Source organism: Callospermophilus lateralis, unplaced genomic scaffold (genome assembly GCF_048772815.1).
Source record: "Callospermophilus lateralis isolate mCalLat2 unplaced genomic scaffold, mCalLat2.hap1 Scaffold_246, whole genome shotgun sequence".
Lineage (NCBI taxonomy): Eukaryota > Metazoa > Chordata > Mammalia > Rodentia > Sciuridae > Callospermophilus > Callospermophilus lateralis.
The window spans coordinates 972,557-981,204 of NW_027513304.1; the positions used below are offsets into that span (position 1 = coordinate 972,557).

Sequence of the window (8,648 nt, forward strand, 5' to 3'; positions counted from 1 at the left end):
AACTCAAGAAAGAGAAAAATAATGATAACCTATATTTTTTGGATTGCCTGAGGCTTTAATTGGATAATTTCTTTTATTTTCATTAAGTATTTTCATACAAAAGAATAAAGTTCAAACAGAAAAGCACAAATATGCTTTTTAATAGTCATCTAGTAATGTTTTATGCTAAAGGTGCTAAATCTATTACTGCTTTTTATGTTGATCTATTAACTCTGACTTTACTTAAAATAGTCTCTTCTAAACTGCGAGGAAGGTTTCATTACAGCACTTAACTATCACAACATAAAAAAGTAAATATTCCTGGGACTGGGATTGTGGCTCAGTGGTGGAGCGCTCGCCTAGCACATGCAAGGCCCTGGGTTCGATCCTCAGCACCACATAAAAATAAATAAATAAAATAAAGGTACTGTGTCCAACTACAACTAAAAAATAAATATTTAAAACAAAAAGTAAATATTCCTAGTTGAATCACTTAAAATTATATAAAAAAATATCTCAAAATAAGTTAATAATATAATTTAGATTAATTTTTAGAAATAAGATTTTTATTTTTCATAGAAGTCTGGCTTTAGAATCTGTTTTCTAAACAGCCCTTGTATCAACGCCTTTCCTAACTTTGCATACTGGAATCAACATGACATATAAGAGATTAAGTTCAGTTCAAGAGTCATACTGCTGGGCGGGTTTTAACTAGGTCTTTAAAGGTTTATCTCTATGTAATATTTACAGGTGGTGTATTTGTAAATCAGACTCACAGGAGTCATGGGTCTTAGATAATGCTTAGCTAATTCCAAATTTTACCAATAATTTAAAAGCTACAATCCTTGGGCCAGGAGAAACTGTCTTCTTAGGGAAGTCTGAGACTAGTGCAATTCTCAAAAATGCCCCTTTTCTCCCAGATTCATATTTTGGGTTTGGGTTTAAGAGATGAACCTCCTGTTCAGCAATATACTTAGAATCACTGTGAATGTCAAAGAATTCGTTAGGTTGTGGAATATTTCTATTACATAATTCATTAATTATATAGTTAAATTTGACTGGCCTTGAGTTTCCAGCCAGCTATACCCCATAAACTCATAAATCCCAGATTTATTTTCAAATAAATAGTCTCATTATATCTGCTAAAAACATTTCATAAATAGGAAATTTGATATGTCCACTAGTAAATAATATTAATTCTTTATGTAGGAGGTTTGTTAGAGAAAAATGGGTTGGGGGTTCACTACATTGGTATGATTATAAGGAGGTTTAGTTGAAGTGCTTTATTTAGTTTGGTAGTTCAGTTCCAGATATAGACTGAATGATTTTAGAACAGCACCTGACTCTTATTCCCATTGATCAGAGAACTGGTCTGATAGCAGATATGAGTACTTCCCTCATCCCTAAATTCCTTAAATGGTGAACAGATAAAGTTAAGCTCAGAATTACCTACATTGCCTCAGTGCTCCATAAAAATGTCATCTTCATATTCTTAAAAATGCTTAATTGATAATTTCAACACTTTTATATCTTAAAAGAGAGATTCAAATATTCTACATAATAATGAAGTTATATGTCAACTACTGCTTTTATATACAAAATTCTGTTCTGCTTATACAATGATATATAATCAGATTTTATTAAACTACTTAATAGTTATTTTAATTATATATGTATGTATTAAGAATCTTATTATATCAAAGGTGCTAATGTAGATTTAGGTAATCTTTGAGAAAAAAATATGTAAAAGTGTATACTAGTATATCTTCAGGTAATCTTTGAGGAAAATATATAAATATCAAGTACTTAAAGGAATCAAAATCTCTTGAAACTTTTGGGAGTGTGAAATTCTAAAGCACTTCAGACATAGGAATACAACTTCAATCCATTTTACCTCAATACATACCATTCAACTTCTTATGCATAAAAGCTTAAATGCCAATTCTAACAACTCTACTCATGGTAACGATACCATAAATAGATAGATGGTGTATCACAGATAAGCATAGCTGCTGCTCTTTCTTTTAGTTTGTAAGGTCCTCTTTCATAGCCTCTCTCACTTTTTACATTTTAGTGCATATATGGGTTCAAAATGAGGAGTCAATAAAACATCAATATCTTGATTTAATAGCAAATAGCTCATTCTTTCTTTTGCAAATATTTTTTACTGGTTCTTTTTTGTTACACATAACATTAGGACTGATTTTAACATAATTATAAAAGCATGGAATATAATTTGCTCTAAATAATTCCTCAGTACTTACCTCTTCCCTTCCCTTGATCCCTTTCCTGTACTCTAGGAAAAAAAAAATCCCAGCTTCTCCTCTGTGTATTATTTGTAGTGTACCAGTAACTCACATAAAAGGTGGCCCCAGGGTTTCAGATTTCAGAGATGATGATTTCCTTCCTGTGCAGGCTTGTGTGATAAGATGTGTCAATCTAAGCAGTATGCAACTTTGGGATGTATGTTTTCAAGACTGCCCTTGAAAGAAGGCTTGGGCCGCAAGATTTAAAGACAAGACAGTTTAGGATCGAAAAGTGTTAGTAGGCTTTATTTTATTTTGTTTTGTTTTATTGTTTGTTTGTTTTTAGTCCCACCATGATTGATGGCTAGGTGTTTGAACTAAATGTTTACTGGATGAATCTGGCCTTGCAAGAATAATTTCTTCACAGGATTCTTATTTGAAAAATGAAATACTGTCACTTAGACACAAAGATACAATATGATAATTTTAGTGGACTCAGTCTCATTCTTTAACCTTAGAATAAGTTTATAGGTTTCCCTTTTAGGAGACTAGAATTACCGAAATTAAAGCTAGCTAATAGTTCTTTTTATAGAGAATAACAGTATCAGAATTGAAATATAGCAGTAGCTCTCCTTTCACCAAAATAATGTGGTCAAGAAAGAAAGAAAAAAAAAACATGGAGAATAGAGGAATCAGTGAACTCACTAACCTAAAATAATAACCTAGTAAATTTTATTTTATTTTTCTTTTTTTGCCATGCAAAGCTTGTGACATATATTTGAAACTTCTACTCAGTTCTGAACTTGGATATAAAAATATTTAATCACACACTTAAGACCATAATTATAGAAAAGTTGCTACACCTAACCTATACAAAAATAGTCCACAGAATTTACACTTCAAGTTTACAACAGATAAGGCATTGAGTTAATTTTATCATTTTGACTGGACAGCCATTTATAAATTATCTCAAGAGTTATTAGAAATTCACATTGACATTTAATTCAATTAGTTATATACTGTCAAATTGATACTGAATGTTGATTATGCTAAAGACATATTTATATATAGTATATTAGTCTTCCGTGGTAGTTTTAAAGCATGAAGACAGTTTTGAACATTTTTCAAAGTGACTGGTGAGGGCTTAGTCACCTTCCCTAAGAACTGGGTTGAATTTTGAGACTTTTAGAAGTGAATCGGGTGTACCTTTGTAGTGTAACTGAACTGTGTGACTTCTGAGTTTTGTTCATAAAAGGTGAAAGGTGATCTAATATCCTTTCTTCTTGAAGTCCTCATCCTTCATGTAAGCACCCTATCTGACTTGAAGCCAGAACACTGTGAGCAAACAAAAAGAGTCCACAAGGATAGGCTAGAATAGAGTGAGAGTGAGAGAGAGAGAGAGAGAGAGAGAGAGAGAGAGACTTGCAAGCATCCTTTTCAGTTCCAGATAAAGTGACCATTTTATTATAGAAACAACAAGAGTCATAATATCCTAGACAGACTCTTTCTAACTTCCTGACCCACAAAAGCTATTGGAGATGTGAAGAAACAGCATTTAAATTACTTAGTTTGTGGTCATTCTCTATTTACTTCAGAAAATCACATCCTCCTAACATATTTGTGAAGAAGGCATTAGTATAGGAGAAAACTGGACTAAAATATGTTAATTTGTTGCAATTGTTGTTCATTAAACATGTTGGATGAGTAATTATTAAGTACCTACAATATTCCAAGCATTATTAATATTTGTAAATGGAGTAGTAAGTAAAGAGATGCATTTTCTATATCATAAAACACACAATGTAGCAGACTAATTTTGCCAAAGCAACAGAGAAACAATAAAAGTACAGGATAAAAGATTTCTTTGGGGTATTTATAGTACTGCACCACAAGATGACATTGATTTAATGTTGACTTTAAAATAACTTAATGTATTAAAAATATTACAAATAATATTCAAATTTATATAATGAGCCCTAAATTGTAGTTGATATACTTTCACTTGTGTAACTATGCTGATTTATGCCCTCCATTGGGCTATTTTTTTCTTTATTGCACATACTTTTTTAGGTTTACTGCAGAGAAATGAGTTTGGACAACAGATATTTTAATTGTATTTCTCCCCACTGAAGACCAGGTGTTGCCTATCATACATTACCAAATGCTCATGCAAAAGTCGAAGTACAATAAAGTCTTCATATGCTGTTTAGTCTTGAACAGGAAACAAAACTATTCATGCAGCACATGTGCTATACTTGGCTGCACAGGTATCAGCAAATCAAGAGGCAGTGATTATTAATTAAGTACAAAAGAGATGGCGACAGTTCAAATGGAACACTGACGATCCTCTTAATATATCTGCCAACCTACTTGCCTTAATCTAGAAAAGATTGTGTACTTGTCTTGGGCTTAAATCACAAAGAGCACATTCAAACCATTCTAAAGACAATAATAACATGCTCAACACTTCAGTTGCAGAAGAACTTTCTTCCTCTTATTCAGAAAATTGTTACCAATTGCCACTTTTGCTTTTACATCTCTCCAACTCATTAAACTTTGTGAGGCTCCACTGACAGTTAAAATAGATTTCAGTAGCATTAGCTCCAATTTCAGTATATTAAATGCTGAGGATCAGAGAGTGAAATATTCTGATTAAGTATATTTACCAGACTTTCTTAGAAGATGCAATGGGGGAACTTAAAAACTAGAGACTAAAATGTGTGCTTACTTTTATATCTTATAATGCCAAATGGTGGATCATGATTCTAAAGTGAAATTGCTTATATTGCTACCTAAATGAAGGGGAAAAAAACCTTTTTTTATTATTTCTGTTTCCAGCTATAACTTGTACAATTGAACAACATCCACTAGATGAGTTAGATTGGATCTTGCCTCTTAGGTCATAGCCCAGACTTATGAATATTTATAATGGGAAGGGAGCAGGGGAGGGGGAGAGGGAAGGGGAAGGAGAGAAATGGGATCTTAATTAGAACAAGATATATTCCATGTTTATATAATTCTGTCAAAATGGATTCTACTGCCATCTATAACTAAAAAGAAACAATTACAAAAAGAAAATTAATAACAATAAATAAATATCTATAATGAACTGCAATAGCTGAAAATGATTAAGTATATGGCTAGGAAGTATCTACTAAGACAGAGAATGCCTGTGCATCCACAATGTCAAGTACTCCATAGGTTATAGGTCAGAGGAAACTCTTGGCATATGGGGTTGAAAAAGTATATAAGGCAAAAGTAATTCATTGCTGATTGACTAGTGAAGCTCTTTCACCTGGGGACTGGCTGACTGACTTTCTACTCATGGCCAAGTGAGGATGGTATTATGATGTCCTGATTATAGTCTAAAATTGCCCTGAAGACCCCAGGTTCAATTTTCTTACTGATAATCAGTTAGTCAGCCCAGCTTGACTACATGGCCAAAAGGACATAAATCCCCAAATCTCTTTGATGGTCATGGAGATATGCTACTCAGATCTCCCTTCAAGGGAAAACCTGCTGCGGGAAGTGTAGCAAATTGGTATATTTCAACTGCTGCAACTTCAGGATGCAGTAGAGTTCACACTGTGCACTCATGCATGATGAGCTGCTCCCAGTCAGGAGCTGAGCCATTCCTCACTTGGGTGGGGCTCTGTCAATTAGAATCTTTTTCCATGGTTCCTGATTACCTTACCTGAAATTTTCTGAGAGCTGTAGTACAGTCGAAGAATCCTTCCAGACAGACCCAATTTCTTTCATGCTGCTACTAAAGGGATAAGTCTTGCTTTGTGGTCTGAAGCTTTGTCGCCATCTCTCTTTCTCTAACTGCACCATAACCTCTGTCATGGCCGAGATTTCTTCCAATAACTTCTGTGTGTTGGGACCAGTGAATGAATTATGAGTCCCAAACTTTCTAGTGACAGAGGTGATTCTCCTGTGGAGAACTCTCCTTGTGAAGGTTCTGTAAGAAAAGCCCAACTTATGTGTGAATATCTTTGGGTGGTCTTTCCTGAAAAGATGACAAATTCTGGGTGGAAGGAAACATAATGTATGAAAGCCAAGAGAAGAAAGAGAAAATAGAAAGATGTTGAAGCTGGAAACAAGTGTATCTTCTTTGAAATGAAAAATATTATTTTAAATTGATAAATTTGAAGACAGGTAGCATGGTCCCATATTTCAGAGCTCCTTATAGTGGTAAGATCTAGCAAAGACAAAAAATTATTTAAAGGTATCAGTAAGGTAATATGTTCACTGAAAAACATTAACTTGCTGTGCATGGGTGAGGCCCTGAGTTTGATCCTCAAAACCACATAAAGATAAATAAATAAAGGTATTATGTTCATCTACAACTAAAAAATATTTAAGAAATAATGCCATCCAATTTGGCAATGTTTAGAGAAGCAAAAATTAAACTTACATTTTTTTTTATTAGAAAATAAGAATAACTGACACATAAGGAATGCGTTAATCAGCATCTTCTTTGTAGTGACCAAACTACCAACAAAGACAACTTAGAGGATGAAAAGTTTATTTGGGGCTGATGGTGTATAGACTGCATTGCTTTCTGCCCAAGAAGAGGCAGCACATCACTGGGGAAAGACCCAGCAGAGGAAAGTTGCTCCCCTCATGGCAGAGTCAGGAAACAGAGACCAAGAGAGAAAGAGGACACAGGGAAGATACACCATTCAAGGGCACACTCCCAGTGACTGACCTTCTCCAGACATAATCTATTTGCCTACGGTTAATAACCCGTTCATTCAAACCAGGAGGGACTGATTAGGTTACAGCACTCACAATTCAGTATTTCACCTCTTAATATTCCTGCATTAACAGGAGCTTTTGGGAACAACTCATTTATAAACCATTATAAGGAGCTAAGTTTTCAAAGTAAGAACCTAGAAGATAAAAAAATAAAGAAGAACCAAAAAGAGAAGGGTAAATATAATTACTCTTCTTATATTCAAAAATAAAACATTAAATATATAAAAATTTTAAAAATTGAATTCACAAGGATAACAGTAGAAAAAATTGACTCTTATAAAACAAACATGAATACCTACAAACACACACACCCTGCACAAGATTAACACAAAGAAGAAAAAGGTTAAGAAGAGATATAGTCTAGATTAAACATAAGTTAAAACCAGTAAAATATCACTACTATCGAAATTTTAGACCAAAACTTTGAAATTTTATACAAAACAACAGTTGTCTCTAAGGACCAATTACGCAAATTGTCTCAAAGAAAATAGAAAATCTCAGTTTTTATTAACAAATGAATTTAGTTATTAAAAATTTACCATAATAGGATGACCAGCTCAAGAATTTTATTATTTAGATCCACCGAACACTCCAAGTACAGACAATTCAAATTTTATATAAAGTCTCATTTTTAAAAATTTATTTTTTAGGTGTAGATGGACACAACACAATGCCTTTATTTTTATGTTGTGCTGAGGATCGAACCCCTGGGTCCCATCCTTGTTAGGCGAGTGCTCTACCGCTGAGCCACAATCTCAGCCCAAAAAGTCTCATTTTTTAAGTGCATATTTTTAATAAAACAAATTCAAAATATACAGAGTCAGGCTCAAGTTGGGCATTCACAAGCATGAAGAAAACAAACAAAATGACAATGTTCAGGGTAGTTAGTGAACTCAAGACCAGGCTGGACTTACTGCCAGGAGGGTTTCTCCTGGGTGGTATAGGCACAGGGACCAAGGGCCTGAGCACTGGCCAAGCAGGCAAGTGGTTTTCTTCACTCTGCCCCAGGCTGCCTTTCAGGTCTGTGTCCCCATTTTTATGAATGTCACCTTCTCCCTTCAGATCTAAGAAGTTTCCACCTCTTGCTTCTGAAGAATTTCTTCTCTTTCATCAAGATGATTCCAAATCTTTGCTTCCACCACTATCTTTGGCACCTGCCAACTTGGCCCAAGAAGGGGGATTTCTTCAGGTGTTCCAAAGATGCCAGAGGCCATTTCATTCTTTCTCATGGATGATTCTGTTGGTTCATCAAATCCTAAGGAGGAATTGGATCCACCAGCAAAAGGAGGCTGCAAATCCCAGAAGCTATTCCTGATCTGAGGGTCAAGACCCTTGAAGGTGTTGGTGTTGGTCATGGCCTCAGGGAGCGAGGTAGGCTGGTGCAAGGCAGACTGCTAAAATCGATGGTTACAAGTGGCTCGGAGGAGCTCCAGACCCACAACTGGTCACCACTGCATGAGCCTCCACCCAGAAAGTTTCTTATAATGTTAGATTTTTACTTACCCTCTTTTCAAGCATATCCACTTTTAGAATTCTCTTAATTTCATAAGAGAAATTGAAATATATACTCATATAAAATATTCTACTCATATCAATCAATTTTACAAATTGGATGGATTTAGGAAAAAAAAAGAATGAAGAACCATGGGGATTTCAGGCCAG

The 8,648-nt window shown here is 34.4% G+C and overlaps 1 pseudogene; it reads right to left on the bottom strand.

Annotated features, from left to right (window-relative positions):
- Positions 1–7,980: 7,980 nt before the first annotated feature.
- On the bottom strand, positions 7,981–8,341 carry LOC143640427 (jupiter microtubule associated homolog 1 pseudogene; annotated as a pseudogene).
- Positions 8,342–8,648: the final 307 nt, after the last annotated feature.